The 19,611-nt window shown below is 37.2% G+C and overlaps 1 protein-coding gene across 3 annotated transcripts in view; it reads right to left on the minus strand.

Annotated features, from left to right (window-relative positions):
* Lsamp (limbic system associated membrane protein) overlaps nucleotides 1-19,611 on the minus strand; it is a 1,351,571-nt gene that overhangs the window by 433,374 nt on the left and 898,586 nt on the right. The gene's annotated exons all lie outside the window — the stretch shown is intronic.

Below are 19,611 nucleotides of genomic sequence, written 5' to 3' on the forward strand. Positions count from 1 at the left end.
GAAATCTGGGCTTTCACATTTATTTAGGCCTGTCTCAGTTTCAAGAGAGGGGTGAACAGTATTCTCTCCATTTATTTCCCTCCCAGCTTTCCAGGGTACCCTTTTGGAATCCTGCAGCTGCCCCTAGGCCTTCAGGGATTCTCTTCCCATCCCCACAGAGCATGTGTGTCCTGCGAAGGTGCATGTGGTCACCTTCATGTTCGCATCAGTGCCCATTTGTCAAGGAAACACTCTCTTTTTTGCATGTCTCATCTCTTGCCTCCACTCTTGATTTTTGTCCTGTCCTACATTTTAGATTTCTGTTTTGTGTTGAATTTGCAGCTTTTTTCATATTGAAAAGACAGCATTACCCCAGGAGCCAAAAATAAATGGAAACTTAAATATATGAAAAAATAAACACACACACACACACACACACACACACACACACGTCTATGTGAACTTTTTGGACTTCAGACTGATATGTCAAGCCTTTAAAATGGATAAAATTTTAATGATTCTTGAAATTCTTGAAATGATTAAGACATTCAGGGGATATATTTATCCAAAATAATTTTCCTGACTTCAAAGTTAACAACTTACTCATGTCCTTTTCTCTGGTTTTCTGTTTACTTTAGTGCCAACATGACAAGGAAAGTTTGCAATCTAATCCTGAGAGCCAGTGGTTCTCAGAAGTTTTCATGAATGAATAGATTCTTTAATACCTACTCTTTGGGGCACTACATAGCCAGTACTTTACTAACACAGCAGTTCTTTTTTTTTTTTTTTCTTCAATAAAAGCAAAACAAGCCTCTTTGGATAATATTAATGACCATTAGAAATAAATTTATAGTTTAAAAATTGTTTTCAAGTGTTTTATCTTAATTAATTCTCCCATAAGCCTTTAATGGGCATTACTATAAATCCCGTATTATAAACAAGAGATCTGAGATCAGGACAAACATCTGTCTTGCCCAGGATCCACTAGCTGTTTGACAGAAGCACACAGAAAAACCTAGATCTTCTTGTAAATGTTGAATTGCCCCAGAATAATGAGATGAGACATATAGGATCAGATTCAATAAAACGAATGGCTGAAAACTTGGCAACAGATCCCATGCTGTATTTCTGCCATGATTTTAGTTTAAATAGAGATGATCATAGTATTGTTATCTTAGCTCGGAGTATTTATTTCAAAATAACAGCTCTACTGCCTAATGTCAAATTGTAGTACTAGGGTTTCTTAGGCTTCCTGTCTGAAGTAAAATAAAGCATTCTGCTGTTGACTATGCATTTGGTTTTATCTCCCTTATCAGAAGATTGCCTGCTCTACCCTGATTTCTGTTCATTTTCAATTCATCCCTACATTAAACATGTCTGAGAAAGGACCATTTCTCTATGAAACACTAAACATAAATTATTGTCAAGAGTGAAACAACTACTTTTCACTCTCTCTTTTTTCCTACCCTCTCCTTTGGATGCTAAAGTTGTGATGAAAAGGAGCAAAAAAATAAACAAGCAAACAAACAAAGCTATGAGAAAAAGGAAAGGGACAGTGAACTCACTGGTGTCTATGTGCCTATCCATGACTTAGGGACACAATACTGACAGAATGTTGATCAGCTCATTTCTTGGAAGGAACCTGCCCAAGGGGCAGAGGACCAACTGTTTGTCCACACTGGTTGCCATGGTTTCAGTCCCCTCCTTGCTAAGACTTGCTGCCCTCTTACTAGGACATGTGGTCTCAAGTAAGAGTCTTCCTTTTTATAAGGCATGTCCCTGCTATTTACACAGATTAGCTGAAACAATAGATGATTGGAATAAATTACTGTTAATTTAAGGTAGAAACATCTGACTTGAACATCAATTCAATTTATGATTTCCCTGATGAAATCCGCATTCAAATTTCATAAACTCTGGAATCTGAATTGCTAATTCAGGCACAAAGTTTAGTGTTGATTTTTGGAGAGGGCATTCTTAGTAGAAAGAGACAGCAAATATCTAAATACAAAGAAAACCTCTAACAAAAGCTGGTCTTGGGAGCCAAAGCCACCCAACAATTATGTTACCTAAGAGGTAATTCACAGGAAACCAAGTGCATTCATTACCAAAGGAGAGATTTCAAATACAGGGATGGGCGGGTGAGTTAAAATAGTGCTGGTTGAATGGCATATTAGTTCATTTTTATTAACACAACAAAATATCTGAGGCTTATTTTCACTCATGTTTCTGGAGTTCCAAAATGAGGGGGCCCATCTGATGATGGTTTTTATTTTTTCCCACCAGAATCTCATGGTGGTGGAAGGCATCCAAGGCAGGTGCCAGGAAATGCGTTTATGTAGATGTGTCTATCTTCTGGTCTCTTTCCCTCTTCTCAAGAGCTACCAATTCTGAATATACTTAACTATTGTGAAATATTCATTGAATAGTGTAATTAAAATGATATCTTATATAGTATGTGAATTATATGTCAATAAAGTTTATAAAAATGTAAAAAAAAAGTCACCAGTAGTTCAATCGCAGAGCTCCACCCCAATGACTAATCTCCTCCAAAAGGCCCCATCTCTAAACATAATAGCTGTATTAAGTTTCCACCCTTTCAACATCTCACAATGGGGATTAAGTTTCAACTCAGGAACTCCTGGGGGACTCAAACCCCACCCCTATGGGAACTGTGCAGTAGTCATCCCTTTTATGTGAAGACCGAAGCAGGCAGCTCCTTTTAAGGAACCAACAAAAGCAGAGCAGATTGTTCAAGCAGTGTGTAATTGACACATTCCTCAGGAGGGACACTTGCAAGAAGTGGGGATTTAGGCTGAATGACATCTAGGAAAATTTCCAGTGCCTAGATTCTGTGACAGATTTTAACTTGCAACAATTTTAATTTCATCTTATGGAAGGCTTGATTATTTTTTTTTCACAAATAACAAAACTAAGAACTTAGCGCATTGTTCCTTTAAATTTGAATGGATAGTAAATACCATTATTTGTTAAGCCTTAAGACTTTAAAGCTGAAAAAACTCATTCTACGTCTCATACATTTGACCAGTACTGACAAATCACCAGCTGTAGACAGCCCAAGTGGTCAATGTTTAGTAAATGTCTCATTCAACCCCAAACCTCATGAATTGTTTAACATACAAGAGAGATAAAAAGGCAGTATTTCTCCTCCTGTCAGCTCTCATTAGGAGGTTCTCTGCTCTTCTTGCTGCTAGCTAGGAACAACATTAACATTCATTGTTCTTAAACACATGGGAGCTTTGTGGGCCTCTATGTATACAGTCAATCCTGTGCCAAGGGTCACACCCAGTTTACAGCATAAAGAGACTTAAGTGAAGGCCATACCACTGGCACACACTTAGAAGGGAGGGGAGTCAGCAGAGTTCTGCCACCACTGGGCACGATTCTAATGTGTAGGAAAAGAACTCAGTAATCTCACACCAAGAAGGAAACCTTATAAAATCATGTTGTGTCAAGAAAGACAGACCTTTTAGATAGTCATTTAACCCAATCATATGGAAACCAGCTTTATATAGCCAGTGACCCATAAGAGAGATGCTTATCCAGCCTTTGTAGTATCTGAAAAATTCCATCATAACTTTTTTCTCAAGATGCCTCTCTTCCTCAATAGTTTATGGGGAAAAAGACCCAGAAGACACACTACAAAGAAGTGATAATCATTTGCAATATCTCTAGAGGCTCTAATAATCTTATAAGTCCTTGTGATTCTAAGTAATTAAACATTTTTTTATTGAATAACTTGTTTTTTTCTCAGAAAAGAAAATCTTATTGTTATGAACAGGAATTACTCAAGGGAAACTTTGCTGCAAAAATGTCTCCCTAACAGGAATTTAACTATACATTTCTGTAACTAGTATGATTTCAGGTGATGCCACAGGTATCACCATTAACTTAACTATAAGAGAACATTTTTCTGCTTTACCTCCAGGAAGGCTAATTTTATGATACCAACTGTCAAAGACTAGATGGTACTGGAGACAGAAGTCCTGATCAACAGAGAGAAAATGGTCTATTTCTTTTCTATTCCCTGACCATATTGGAAGGAGAACTTAAGTATTCAGTCTATTCCTTTCTAGAATTCTTTGATCAACATGACCGTGAGCTAATCTAGTAGTCATAAAGCTATTCTTGTCTTATAAAATTACTAAAGCTAAGGAGTACAACACATAACCATCTTTCACTCTCTTTTTTTCTTAAAGGGAGAGGTAGAGATTTTCCAGATATATTACTCTTGTAAAGGTGTCTAAACAATAGATGCATTTTGCAAATGGAATACCCTTCACCATGTGCACTTACAAATCAGCCATATAATGTGATTTTCAGTAATCAGCTTCAACAAGAGAAATACAAAAAATAGGAAACATTATTTTCTGTTAGTGACATACAACGTTCAAATGAAGTTGTGTGGTCACTGTAAACACAAGCCAGACTTCTCAAATAAACATCTTTCTAGGACATTGCATATGTGATACATACAGCAATTTTTGATTACTATTATTTCTTTTATTTTTCACACATCTTTGCAAAGGACAATTTATTTATAGCAACCAAGCATGAAACTACAGAAGCAAAGGAAAAGAACCATGCACAATTTTAAGTATACTAAACCTCTCTCGCTCTTCTTCACTTGAATAAAGCTAGTTTACAAGAGGTTCTACCTAGGTTCCTTTTGCAAGTGCTAGGATTTCTCATTTATTGTCCTCCTCTGGAAATCAGCAGCGCCTCTGCTTCAGTTAACTTAAAAGTTTTAAACTAGGAATAAAAAAAAATATGAATTCAACAAAGTTTGAAATTCAGTACTACAAGACAACAGGAAAACAGCAGAATCCTGTTATTCAAGCTGTTGTGCGAGAATAATAGCTCTCCTTCCTCAAAAGGGCCCAGCAAGATCATTCAGATCCCTCAGTGCTCCTGGAGTTCCATAAAGTGCACAGGCATTTTAAGCCAGCAAATTTTTGTCAATTTAAACATCACAGGCTTCTTATTACATCCTTTCCTACATTCCCATGATGGTCTTCCACTCTCTTATTGCTTTCTATTGAAGTAGATTTTTATTTTGCCATCTGAGCATTAAAAATACAATCTTAACTTGGAATGCAATCCTGTAAAGTTTGAGCGACATAGTTTCTAACAAGAGGTCATGAGCTCATAACATAAAACATGAGGTATCCAAGGTTAAAGTGATGTAAGGTGTAATGCTTTCACGGGGGCACACAAACAGATCACTTGCAAATATTTTTACTTTTGTTTCACTGCTTTTCATTTTCTAATTTTTAAAAATTGTTTCTAAGGAAATGGGTATGGAGATTCCTCAAACACTAAAAATATAAACTCTGTTTGACCCATCTATTCCCCTTTTAGGTACCTTGGTGAAAAAGTTAAAGATATTGTATCATAGTGCTATAATGGATACTAACGTTTACAGCAACACAATTCAATAGTTAAATCTTCCAAGCGGCCTAGGGGGTCCATCAACAGATGAATAGATAAAGAAAATGTATCTGTACCTAACGGAGTGCTACTTAACTTTGAAGAAAGATTAATTTGGTTCTCTACCTTCTATCTGCACTGATCGTGTACATCCTTCATGAGGGAATTTCAATATTGTAACCGGAAGGGTAATTTATCTTTCAATATACACTGAATGTACATGGAATAGTCCCCTGGATGGGGGCCATGGTGCATTACAGGATATTTCAAATCCCTTCTCCTATGTATTGGAGGCAAAAAAAATATTATCACTGGATAATTAAACTTCTGCAGCAATTGTATGATCAGCAATCTGTCTGTAAATCACAGCTGACTGCACTCATTCATATATTTATTTCTACAGAATGTCCATTTGTAGAATTTCACCTTTACTCATCAATGCCCACTTGCTTTTCGGGAAAGTAAAATAGTATAATGCAGCTGGAACAAGAACAAGAAGTGAGTTACACGAGTAAATGAAAGCTGTGGTAGGGACTAGAAGGAAGAGGAGGAGGAGTAGAAGGAATAGAAGAGGAAAAAGGGAAACGGAGGACAAAGTAAAAGTGGCCCAACATGCCACAGTAAAGGTTATAGTTAGGGTGGTTTCTTTCATTTCTGCCTTTTCTGGATAAACAAGCCCACTCTTAAAATTTCCTTCTTTCAGTACGGTGGTGGTATGGTTCTGGTAGGCCTCCAGCTTTAAGCAAATGCTGTTTATTTTATCAGAACTAGAAAAGGCAAACTGCTAGCTGTAGCTTGATCCAAACCTTGACTATAATTTGTTTAGTGGTTGGACTTCTTAGTTTCAGTCTTTGAAAGAAACATTAGTAGCTGCAGGCACTGCTTCCTAATTAATTTATAAGAATCCCAAATTGTCCCCTGGTGTATTTTTCACAATCTTCCCTTTAGGAAAACTCATTTTTCCCCAAGAATATTGACTTTCACAATAATAGTGTATGGTTCCCCAACCCCCTTTTCTATTTTGGAGTATGGATTTCTGAGAGGAATCTTACTCCTACTCTGCTTCCGATTGGAGAGACGCCCCTCACCAATCGCCAAGATTGGCTACTCAAAAAACATCTTTCTCTCTCTCCTGCTCTTTAATCTTACGGTATCTTCCAATGCACAGTATTTGTGTATGGGATATGAGCCAATATTTTATCTTCCTGTCCATATCTTTTCAAATAATCTCTCTATTCCATATGTGTGAAGGCAAAGCCTTTCTCTTTTTTATCCATGCATCACACCTGCAATGATGTTTCTTTCAGTGTCATTCTTATGTACTGAGATATGACAATTATTGAATTGGAAAAGAACTAAACAACCAGGTGCACTACTTGCTAGTCAAAAAGGAAAATCTACAAGTGAAGTTCTATGTTAGCAAATAAGTTAGGAAAAAGAATACTGGCCAGAGAGATGCAGAAGTGTGTAAGAGCGAACAGGATGCCTTAAATATGAATTTATTGGTTACTTTGCTGAAGCATAAAAGTTTTTGGTTAGAGCTGGCACAGTGTAGAATTCCACAAGTAAGAACAAATAGATTATGTGCCAGAAGTCTCTTTCAACAGCCATTTCCAAACATGTATATTTATAGACAAAGAGAATCTTAACGTTTGCATATGGTCTTCTGACTGCTTGAGCAATAAACTTTAGTTGGGGAAGTGAAGTAGAAGCCAATTTAATCTTCTCTCCCATTTTTTTAACAGTTTGGTGGCACAACATTACACCTACTACTATAATTTCCTACTCTTAGTTAAATCCCCAAAGACCACACACTCAAGTTCCTAAAAACAGATGTGGGAGAATGTAGAAGGGAAAGACTGACCTTATGTGACAGACCAGAAATCCTCTCAGAATGAAAATGAGCCTAGACTTTATGGGGTGGGGAGTAACTTTCCAGAGGTAAAAATTGAGTTATTTCTATTGTTAATACAGCCTAGAAGCAACAGCACACTAAAATAGGAGATGTTGAAGTGTTCCTGTTTATTTATTTTTTAGGTAACACACTGAGTCATAATACAAATAGCCAGATACAAATGTGTTGTTCTATTTGATCATTTTCCTTCATTCTGGCCTTTCCTTTTTCTTGCTAGTCTTTCCCTGTTTATCCGATCTAATGCAATAAAATGCATAATTAATTTCTAAACGTTTCCATTGAGCGGTGCAATTTGTCAAATCGAGTTGTTAATAGAATTAAGCTTTTTATCAGTGATTAGCCAAAGAAGGTAAAAAAATTAATTATGGAATTGTATGCCTCCCTGGTTCAAAGCCAGGTTTTGGATTAAACGTTCAATAAAAGTTTCCTGACACATTGTAAAACATTTAGCAAAAGCCGCTTTCCCCCGTGCACTAAAAACCTGTCTCTGTGCAAAAGCAAGCAGCAAGGCGAGCTCACTGGGGCAGACCTTTGTGTGCACCAATGTGAAAAGAAAAGGCTGAGGAAAGCACTGGTTTTCCTCCTTTGCTAGGAGGAAGAGACAACTGTGACCTCACAAAAGTTTCAATCTTTAATTTTTGATGGTATGACTTGCAGGTAGAATGCAGTTGAAGAATTGGTTAGAAGGTATAATAGAACAGTATTCTAATGAAAGGACAAATCTATAAGCTGTAATGATATATAGCATAACCACAAATGTTAGTATAGAAAAAGTAGTAAGTAAAGAATTAAAAGGCTACTCAAAGTATCTAAACCTTTCAAGTAACATCCAGGTTTCTTGTGCCGGGACTTTTTCTTTCTTTTCCAACCCATTTTATCTCATTATTTCCTCTACTCTAAGCAAGGAGAAGGGAATGTGAAGACTAGACTTGTCAGTCTAACACTAAACTTCTCAGATTCTAACATCCATGGAGTCATTTCCACAAGCTCACAAGCTACTCTTCTAGTAGTAGGATAAAACCCTCTTTTACCTCTTTTCAAGAGCAAGTACCACTTCTTTACTTTTTACATCTGGAGCTACTGTGCTTTGGGCTATCTCCTTCTAAAGCTCATGTTGGGGCACTTCTGGTTTAAGTTCATGGTCTGCTTTCCACCAGAATTTTATTGTGTTCCAAGTTCACTCTATGAAGGTCTCAATTTCTAAGTTGAAGATAGGAATACAGGAGGTGCCCTTCAATCTCAGATTTAAGCCTTTAATTCTCTATTCTAATCTCCCTTTTATCAGAGATCCAAACATTGAAATTACAGGGAACTTTTACAGATGAATGCAGTGAGTGCACATTTACAAGTGGAGTAAACCTACAGTATGCATGTATTGAGAGGTAGAGTGAAAGACAGGCCCTAAACACACAATATAACAAGTACTCTATTTTGTTATATACACTTACTCCTTTCTTCTCTCCATAGTCTTCTTCCTTTCTCTTCTGTTTTATCTGCTTGTGAAATTTTATGAGAAAATTTTTTTGTGTGTGAGTTACTAGTCATAAAGGGTGTGATGCCTAACCTTCATTGTCAACTTACTTGGTTTAAAAGATTAGTCCAGTATGCCTCTGACTGGATGTGGGCAAGTCATGAGGTCAGGACCTTTTGGACTCTATCTGGATCCACTCTCTTTCATTTCCTTTGGGCTTTGCTTCCTGGCCACCATGAAGTGAGCTGCTTTGCTCCATCTGCCCTTCCACTATAAGTCTCCTGTTTCGAAGCCAATCAATCATGGCCTTGTAATTCCATTGGAACAATACCCAGCAGGGGGCTGCCTGGGTCAAATGGAACCTCAAGTCCCAGCTCTTTGAGGTATCTCCATATTGATTTCCATAGTGGTTGCACCAGTCTGCACTCCCACCAACAATGGACAAGGGTTCCTTTCTCCCCACAACCCTGCCAACATTTGTTATTGGTTGATTTCTTGATAGCAGCCATTCCTTGTGGGGTGAGGTAGAATCTCAGTATTGTTTTCATCTACATCTCTCGAATGACCAGTAATGCGGAACATGTTTTCATATATTTATTTGCTGCTTTTACTTCTTTGGCTGAGAAATGTGTGCTCATTTCAGATGCCCATTTTTGAATCAGGTCTTTATATTTGGGGGAGGGGTGATTTTTTTGAGTTCTTTATATATTCTAGATAATAGTCCTTCTGAGGAGCAGCTGGTAAAACTTTTTTCCCACATTGTAGGTTGTCTTTTAGTTCTGTTGATGGTTTCTTTTGCAGTGCAGAAGCTTTTTAATAAGATGAGATCCAGGGATAAGGGGAAAAAATGAGAACCAAGTCCTGTTATGTAAAAGTACAAGATCCCAATGATGAATGTAACTGTACTCTATACCTAAAATGTACCAACAGAATGAGAATGAGAAAACATTTTCAATGAGAAAAAAAATCATGGCCTACAACCTTGAAATTGTGATCCCAGTTGTATTTCTCCTTTAAACTGTGAATGTCAAGTATTTTCTCTCCAGAATGAGAAGGCTGACCAGTACACAGGTATCAGTTTGAAAGAAGTATTAAAAGAACAGTGCAGTGCAATATGGCAGTTCATGTAATAAATTTTAATTGTAGGGAACAATGGTGTTATTTCAGTTTCTTATATAAAATTATAGATTTTTCTAAATATTTACTATTAATTATGAAACAAATGACAACAACAGAAACAAACTATAACACAGAATCAGTTTGGATATCTGGTCAAGAATTGCAATGTATGATATGATTTTTCCATTTGAATTTAAGCTCTATAACCCGCAGGGAAAGTTTTAGTCTTGCTTATCCCTGTTACCTTCTTACCCATAGAATTTCTGATAAATAGTAAGTGTTCCATAAATATTAATTAAATCAGTGAGTTGTTTTATGGATGTTGATTCTTCTTGTGTCTTTTTTTTCTTTCACCTCCTTTATTAAAAATTTTCAAAATACTCTACTTCCTCTGTAAACAAGGAAACATAATTTGACTTTCCTTAAGGACTCAGAATTTTGTGGTGCCTCATTCAGTACAAGTGACATAGATTAGCACTATGAATTAAGAACCTGATAATTATCAGGTAGAATAGAAAAAACTAAAAGCTGGTCTTCATTGACCCTGACTTGTCACCCTACTATCCTTTGACTGATTCTTTCATTCATAGTATATTTTGCCCTTTATCTCATTCTAACAAGAGAATGAAGAATGTGAAATTCCATGGTCTCTTGAACTGAATTTAACATAGTCACCTTTCTACAAAAGTAATGAGTGAGGGAGGGGGGGTTGGCTCAGTGGATCCGTCTCCTGCCTTGTAAGTTGCAAGAGGCCCGAATTCGATCCCCAGTACCAAAACCAAACAAAAAAACAAACAAACAAAATTAATGGGTGAGTCTAACGATGTATCTACCTTCTAAATTGTTTTCTAATCATTATTTTAATCTTATTTGACACTGGTATCAATCTCTTGAAATTTCAGTAGTTTTCAAAATATCTTCTATTCTCTGAACACTATCAATAGCATATTTAAATGTGGAAATATAATTCCACGTTGTATCATTTTAATTAGGTTACAATCTTCTTTAGTTAAAAAACTAATAACAGGCTAATTTAATTGAGAATTATAATCTGTGACATTCTAAAGAGAGTGTTACAGATTTTTCTAAGCTTTGTTTTAATTGTATTTTTATGGAATTCCAGAAAAAAGCAACATGTTGAAAATCATGTTTTATAATTGTCTACTATAAACAAGTGATAAAAATGTCTTTGAAGAAATGAATTATATTTTAAGTTATAACCAGACCATAGTTTAAATCATTAAAGAAGTAATAAACAATAGGGAAATTATGAGAAATAACACATCAGGTCAAGTAGTTTCAACAGCAACCAAGCCTGCCTTCTGATTTCATTCAGGCTACCTGCCCTTTGGTTAGTGCCACCCACACCCAGGGTGGGGAAACCTTAATCCCAGTATAAACACTGAATCCCAGCATCATGCACTTAACCCTAGCATCACACACCCTAGATAGAGCCATCTCTGAAAATCCCCATCCATGGCCACACGAAGCTTTTGGGGGACATCTAGATACAAGTCATAGCATTTTCTTTCCTGATGATAAGTATCATTGCCTAACAGTAAAATACTATTATCATTTTCAGGGAAGCACATACATCTAAAATAAATTCTTACTGCATTCCACCTGCTGTAATCATGCAAAGATGCAGGAACCACTCAATAGGAAAGGGGCGGGTATACTATCTCTCCATAAAGCTGTATGTTTTACTTTTATTTATTTTTTTTTTTTTGCTAGGGATTGAACTCAGAAGACTCTGGCACATGTTGGGCAAGTGTTCCAGTAGGAGGCAATATACCCAGCCTTCTACTTGTAACTTTTTAGCAAACAGGCTCATGTGTTAACACTGGAAAACTACTGGAAAGATGTTTTCCATTAGTAAAATTTCTGTTTCCTTTCTTTCTCTCCCCCCCACGCCCAGTATGGGGCATCAAACTTGGGACCTTGTCCTTGCAAGGCAGGAGGTGGAACCACTTAGCTAAATCCCCAGTCCTAATTCTTCTTTTTTTAAAGAAATTCTCAATACAATGGAATATTTTTTTCCTTTGGCTTGCTTCTCTAGAAGGACTGTATTTTTACCAACACCCATCAGGTCATTGGTGCACTAATGCTGTTCAGTATTCACTAAGCACAAAAACAAAAATTCTGTAAAATTATGTAGTTGCTTTGCAGTGAGCTGACAGATTTTCCAAACTACATTTATTTACTCAGTATCATGTCAAACTTAAAATGCTATTGTGATCTTTCCAACAACATACCAGGTTTAATTAACTAGATTTACTAAAAAATTAATCTTATCTATGAGACATTGAGTTAGAGATAACAGTTAAAAACCATTTAAAATATGGTTTGCTGAAATGTTGCTCTATAGGTGAGGAAGTCCTCAATGGTCATGCTTTCTTAATAGATAGTGAAGAATTTAAACTGGCTGATTTTTATTCTTAACAGTCTTTAAGAAAAAGTGGAAATTTTCACCAATAATTATTTTTATGTTCATTGCTTCTTATAATTATACAGGTGTAATTCCTTATTTTAAGGCCTATACCATATTATTTTTCTGCCTTTCACAACTAGAAACTAATGTAATAACAATGTGCATAAAACAAGTTTATTTTTTTCTCTCGTTGAGTTTATTGGTACATTTTAGTTATACAGTACAGTTGCATTCATCATTGGGATCTTGTACCTCTACATGACAGGTCTTGGTTCTCATTGTTTCCCCTTGTCCCTACCCTCCCTTCACCCCCTCTTCTCCTCCCCATTTACAAACACTTTATTTCCATTTTTTTTATTTTCTCATATATTTTCCCCTTATTACCTTTCCCCTACCCTTCCCACTTTCCCTACACCTTTAGCCCTTTTTTTCCTATTTCACATTGTCAATTATAATAGTACATAAGATCCTGATGATATAATTAATAAATAAAACAAGTTAATTTAGTTTCAGTGCCACTGTGGTTGGTGGTTTCAGTGCCAGTGGTTGGTTTGCCATGACGTGATAGAATTACTTGCAGAAATATGATTACTTTCCACAGGTTAACTATATAGGTAACATGAGAATATTTTTGGTACCTTCTATGTTTCCTAAGAAAGAGTCTGAGTTTTCTACTTTGTAGCTCTGTGCTCTCATACCAACTGGCTTTATCCTCTTCATCATCGTTACTTGCTCTGTCTTTTTCCTGTTTTTATTTCATCTCAAGATATTTACTTTATTCCCATACCAAACATCTTCAGTGATCCCTTCTTTCCTTTTTCCATACCCCTTTCTCTCAGTCCTCCATCTGCAGTTTCCCAGGTATGAATTACGGCTTGAAAATTTATGCTTCCAAAATTCAGTACAATTTCGTGGGTTTGGTTTTAGTTTTTTGCCTAATATTATGGTCAAGTTTCCCATCTACATTCAGAAAAATGGTCTGAGTTGATTAATTTTCTGTGGAAATGAGTGACAAAATGTGCCTTCTTCCAAGAATGCTTTTAATACAGATCATAGTTTACTTCATATTTAACGTATTCAAAAGACTTAAACACATACATTTTATTTCATTTGATAATTGCTGAGAAACTAAGTGGTAAGTAAGATTCTCTTAACTCTGAGTCTTCCCTCCACTAAAGTAACATACAGATCTTTACATTTTTTAAGTGAGCACATGACTTCACATATGCATATTTATTTTCAAAAAATATGCATGAACCACTGTGTATATATATATATATATATATGTATTATAGTTATATTATAAACTACATATAATATAACTATATATATGTAATGATATATAACTGGTACACCAGTTAAATTGTAAACTGTGCCATTGTAAGAGTAAGATAGAGAAAAATAAGTAAAAATGGGAGGTAAAAATGAGGAGAATTTCTAACAATTTCTTAAAGATCTCAATGTATAGTCATTGGATCCTCTTTGGGACAACTGCATGATCATCCAGGCCATTAGCTCTTGCATTTGGACACTCCTTTTCTCTGGCCTGAATGAGATCCTGTGTTAGTTACTTTTCTCTCACTGCTGAAGCAAAATAGCTGACATTCAAAGTGAAAGGGGAAAGGGTTTATTTGGCTTCCAGTTCACAGAAGTTTCAGTCCATGATTGGCCAGCCCCAAGGCAGGGATGGCAAGTAAGCATCACAGGGAAGAAATAACATGGGGCACATAAGGCAGCAAAGGTAACAAGAGAGTTTAACAGCATCTTTCTTGCTCTTTTATCTTATTCAGACTACTGGGATTAGGATGGTGCCAAACTAATCACTCACGTGTAGTGCAGTGGTGTAGTAACACACGTGCTTAACCCCAGCATCACACATTGCAGATTGAACCCTGAAAAAGAAAGTTCCACTTCATCCTCATGAGGCTTTTGGGGTGGGGGATCTAAGCACAAACCATAACAGATCAATATACATGACTTATAGAGGTGAAAGCCATGTAGTGTGTATCTGTCTTGGAGAGGGAGATGAAAACTATGAGCTCAAAAACGCAAAGTGCAAGAAACTGTTTCTCTGCAGGAGACTGGCCTTCAGTGAAGAGCTCCTCTGAGTGTAACCTGGTAGAGACAGGGGAGGAAGCAGAGATCCCACATCACTGGGGGAAGGATGCTGCTGATTAACATTCTGGGCATGTAAAACAGTTTGAGCACAATTAACTTTTCTAAAACATATTCTGAAGCTTTCAAATTATATTTTGTGAAGTGTAATTCTATCCTATTACCCTCAGCCACATACACCTTGGTATCACTGCATTGTAAATTATTCCTTTGCCTCCTTAGTGTTTACAAGTTTCTGATACAGCACTTGTAGATAGTGATCATGCATATTCCTTCCTAGTTATCATAGGAAAACTACAGCGATTTTCTTCTCCTCATCTTTCTGCCTGCATCCTAAAGTTTCTTAATCATTTTTTGTTAGCTTCTATTTTCATTTCTAGTCATCAGTATCTTTCTGATCCTCGGGGGCTCAGACCTAGCAGCGGGAAAGGGGTACTCCAGATCGTGTCTCACCTGACTGTATAAATAGGGGCTGCAGGCTACAGCTTTCCTATTTGGTGACAGCACGTGTCTGTTTATGGAGCCAGTGCTCTTATGCATTTTCATTATCTTAGCATCACAATGAATTATCAGCACGTCACACTGCTCTTTAGAAAGCTGTCATCTGATGCGCTCCTCTTCCTGGCACCCATCCTCTCTATCTCAGTCTTTCTCATAGCTTTGAATATCATTTATTTCCAGTTTTGCCTCACTCAAAGTCATCTGTGGTTTGCACCATATCTTTTCCAGGAAACAATTATGGGTCTAGGAAATTAGAATAGGGTGCTGTATCCAATCTTTCTGAAGACTGAACTCAGAAAATATTCCTTCAACTATGACCAGGTTCACAGAATGTGGCTGGTCTGGAAAATCTACTTTCCAAAATGCTGTAATGTCAGGCTCTTTGTCACTTGAATAGGTTGCTATTCTCCAATTCAAGGGAAGAAAAAAAAAAATATATATATATATATGAATGAAAGTTAAGCAAATATTTTAATTCTCTATGTGTTTGACCTTGGTAACACATGAGTAATTTCAGAATGTGATAAATACTAAAGCATTTCCCTAACGAATCGAATGGATTCCCATCCTTTCCGTTTTCTTATCAGTTTTTCTTATCCTAAATCATAAATTCTCCTATTTCATTTGCTATAATGGGATGTTGAAGCCTACTGTATGAACGCTTGTGCTAGAAGACATTCCAGCCTGTGTTACATTTCCCATGCAACCATAATCAGTAGTTACCACCTGTTGTGTTTGTGGCTGTAATTGATTTGGTTGTATGGAATCCAGGGTCAAATTTTAAGTATCAGGGTAATAGTACTAATAAAACCACAGATCCTAGATTATAGTGTACAAAGAGTTCAGTCTTCTTGGGAGTGGTTCTAGATTGTAGGGAATAAATGATACAAATGCTGATACAGATCTTCCCTCACTCCATACACCACCAATCTTCCCATAAACACATTTTGCTGTGTTGATGTTTGCCCACTTTTATCTGAGGAAGATGTGTAAGCCTCATCTGGGCTTCTGCACATTTGGTCCTATGCAAAGTGACTAAATTCACTCTGGTGTTCTCTGTGGGTAACAGACAGGTGGCAGGCGCTTTTTTGGTGTATGCTGAAAACTACAGCACTCTGAAGAAAGAGATGGAAGAGGATATCAGAAAGTGGAAAGATCTCCCCTGCTCCTGGGGTAGAAGAATCAACATAGTGAAAACGGCCATACGACCAAAACTGCTATACAGATTCAATGCAATGCCAAATGACATTCCAACACTATATTTCACAGAACTAGAAAAAAGAATCCAAAAATTCACTTGGAACCAGAAGAGACCTAGAATAGCAAACGCCATCCTAGGCAACAGACACATGGCAGCGGGTATAACAATTTCCTTTTACTTACTGGAATATTATAAAACAGGATACAACTCAGAAACAGCCAGAGAGAAGAGCTATATAGAATCAAGTACAGGGTTGTCAGAGCTTTGGAGCCCCCTCGGCAGCTCACAGTGTTTGGAAATCTCAGCCCAGAAACTCATTAAATGAGTTAGTTCAAGACTATGATACAGCTCAGCCTCCAGTCAGTATCTAGGTGAAAGGTCCCAATTATTTAATCACTTCGCCTTTCTGGTGAGTAACCCCAACCTGGGTTTCAAGGGATCCAAGCCTAAATTGACTTCTTAGCACAAACTCGGGAATGATCAAAAGGGGTTTGTTAGGAATAACAAAAGGCACTCCTGTCACTCAGGGAAATACTAAGGTCTCAGAAGCTTTATGCCAGGAAGAAGGGACACTAAGACCCAATATATTTCTTAGTGTACCTCAACAAGCAATAGTGCATGTTCAAGGGCTCCAGAGGCGAGGACTTCACTCTTCAGAGGAAGGGTCACTTACAGGAATGAAGTCCAAATGACACGCCATATATTTTCTTTTTAATCATAAAGATGGCCCTTGGTTAAAGTAGATAGGATTTCTGATAGAGTAGAGGACCGCATTGCTATTAAGGCCCAGTGTGTGGGGCTCCATTTGGGGCTTTATATCATTACAGGTTTACATCTGCCCTTTTGACGATGTGGTAACTTTTCAAAGCTGTATGCAGAAAATTCATAACCTGCCATCTGCTTTCCCATCAGAAGAAACCCACTCACATATACCCTGCCAGATTCTGGCTTTCGTTTATACGCTCTGCTGTTCTGGCCGTAGGGATCTAAATACTTCTTCCTGGGTGATGGAGTTCTTGGAAAGGACAATTTCTTCCCCACTGCCTTGCTTAACACTAATGCATGACGCCTGTCCAGAGAGGCAGCTCACCATATTTCAAGCAGATGGGGAAAAAGGAGGAGATGGAACTGTGCAACATCTCGGTCAGTGCTGGGGAGTGATATGTGGCCTTTATGAAATGATTCTATGTTGAAATATCAAGGCCCCACTGGGGTTCTTTAGTCAGTTCATGACTCCAGAAATTTTCTTACCCTAATCCTCTGGACCTAGGCTAGACTTATCATTTAAATTATATTATCATATGAAAATAAAAGAAAAAATGGCAAAAAAGTTATTTAGGCCTTCATTATATATTCATTTATCTATATTTATATATTTGGTTCAAATTTTAAAAAGTTATTTTGTTTGAAGCAACTACCAGCAAGAAGCTTCACTTAAAAAAAAAAAAAGAAAAAACTGTTTTTCTTTTTCCTCTGAGAGTTTGCTGAATATTTTGTCTCAAGGGTCACAATTACTTAAAACTTTATACTTAGCTTTAACACCCGTTTTCCTCTCTACTCAACCTCTTTCCTCTCCTTTTCCCCACATCAGGGGAAACTGCAGAGAAATACCACTTAACTATCACACCACGTAACTAATTAAAAGCAGAATGCTTGTGTATAGTATGCTAATGAGCTATTAAAAAGCTAACATGCTTTAATGACAAGACATGGGATCCTATTCTACCCTTCACCTGGCTGTGGATTTCCAGGCCACAGCTAATGATGATGAGAAGGGAATTCATTATGCTGCACATAAGCAAGAACTTGGAGAAAGGTCAGAAAGGTCAAGCCAGGGAATCACTCAGAGAAAGCAACACCGGAGCTAAAAACAAGCTACAACTAAGTTTGAGAATTTCACGGGAGACTATGAATTGTATGCGCACATGGCAAAGGGTGTTAATAAATTGTGGACTTTTATTATTCTTTCTGGTGAGCCCAGTGATGGAGGTTGAGAAGACTGGAAATAAAGTCTTGATCAGCTACTTACATGTACGCCACTCTTCAGATTATAGTCTATTCATTTAGAAGTTCCCCACGGCCAGCCTGAAATGATGAGTACTCCATGTAGAAATGAAGCTAGGGTCATTCAGAGAAACACAGAGAGGGGGGAAGAAAATGATACCGGGGAAGAGGCAAAATAAAAAAAAAATAAGTGCATAGAATTACCTCTTTCCGATTGTGAGCAAAGTGAAATAAACAATGAACAGATAGTTACCAAGAGGCAAGAAGATAGAGGCTCTACTGCTAGTAATAATCCCACCAAGCACTAATGTTAAAAATAATGATAACTAACACTTTCTAAGTGTTCCTTTTCAATATGGCAGGCATCTGCTAAGTACCTTAGATTTGACACTTGTTATCTTACTGACTTTTTACAACATGCCATCTGTGACCATTTATCCTAGAATAACCCCTTCAGTGGATGAAGGGAAGCCTCTCACATCAGTAGAGTGTGCTGCTAGGTGTGTCTGGGTGGGTCCTGAAGGCAGGGTTTTGGGTACCACACGTGGTTTTTCTCCCATTCCTCTCTGCAGCTGTTCTCCTGCTCTGCCCAGGCGGGGGATGAAGTTGCCTTGTTCCGGCGCACCCTTCTGGCATGATGTTCCTACCCTGGAGCCAGCTGTCAACGGACTGCATTACCCCAACCTTTTCTACTTTAAGTTGTGTCAGGTGTTGAGTCCAGGAACAAGAACTCTAATAAACCAGCCCACAGAGCACTATACTAAAATCAATGCGGGGCTCTAAAACAAAGTGTCCCCACTACCGCTTTGAAGCAGGGATTCAAAACTAATTGCTTGTGAAAGAGAAGAGGAATATCAGACTTCCACTGTATACACTCAGCTGAATGTAAGGCAGGTTTTGCCTTTTTTGATATTGGCATGTATTTATATCCAGACTATAATAGGTACTCATTAAAGAAAAATTTTAAAACAGAGCAAAATATTACTCATGCAAAGTAAATTTTGAAGAGATTCATCACCCTACATTAAAAATAGTAAGGAAATCCATAGAAAGTAAAAGTGGTTTTTACATGTTAACATGAATTTTGGAGCAGTTACATAACTTGTAGCAAGGGATATCTTTTTAACCAATACAATCAGCACAGCAAAGAATTTCGTATCACTGCCCTGCCAATTTATTTTACAGTGTTCTCTGTTGTGCTTTAACTGGTGTCTGCCTTAAGTCACAAGGAAGTTCACTCCCCTTCCTCCTAAGTCTTAGTAACAACTGACAGAAAAAAAAAGTAGCAGAATTTATAGGGAACTTCCTTGCTTGTCAATGGAAGAAAAACTATGCAGGTTGTAATTGTGCCTCTCTGGGAATCCAGGGATTAAATTGGCAAAGATATTCTTTGGTATTTACTCCTATGATTTACAAAATTACTG

This window comes from Fukomys damarensis, unplaced genomic scaffold, assembly GCF_012274545.1.
Source record: "Fukomys damarensis isolate Sample0158 unplaced genomic scaffold, DMR_v1.0_HiC HiC_scaffold_24, whole genome shotgun sequence".
Taxonomy (NCBI): Eukaryota; Metazoa; Chordata; class Mammalia; order Rodentia; family Bathyergidae; genus Fukomys; species Fukomys damarensis.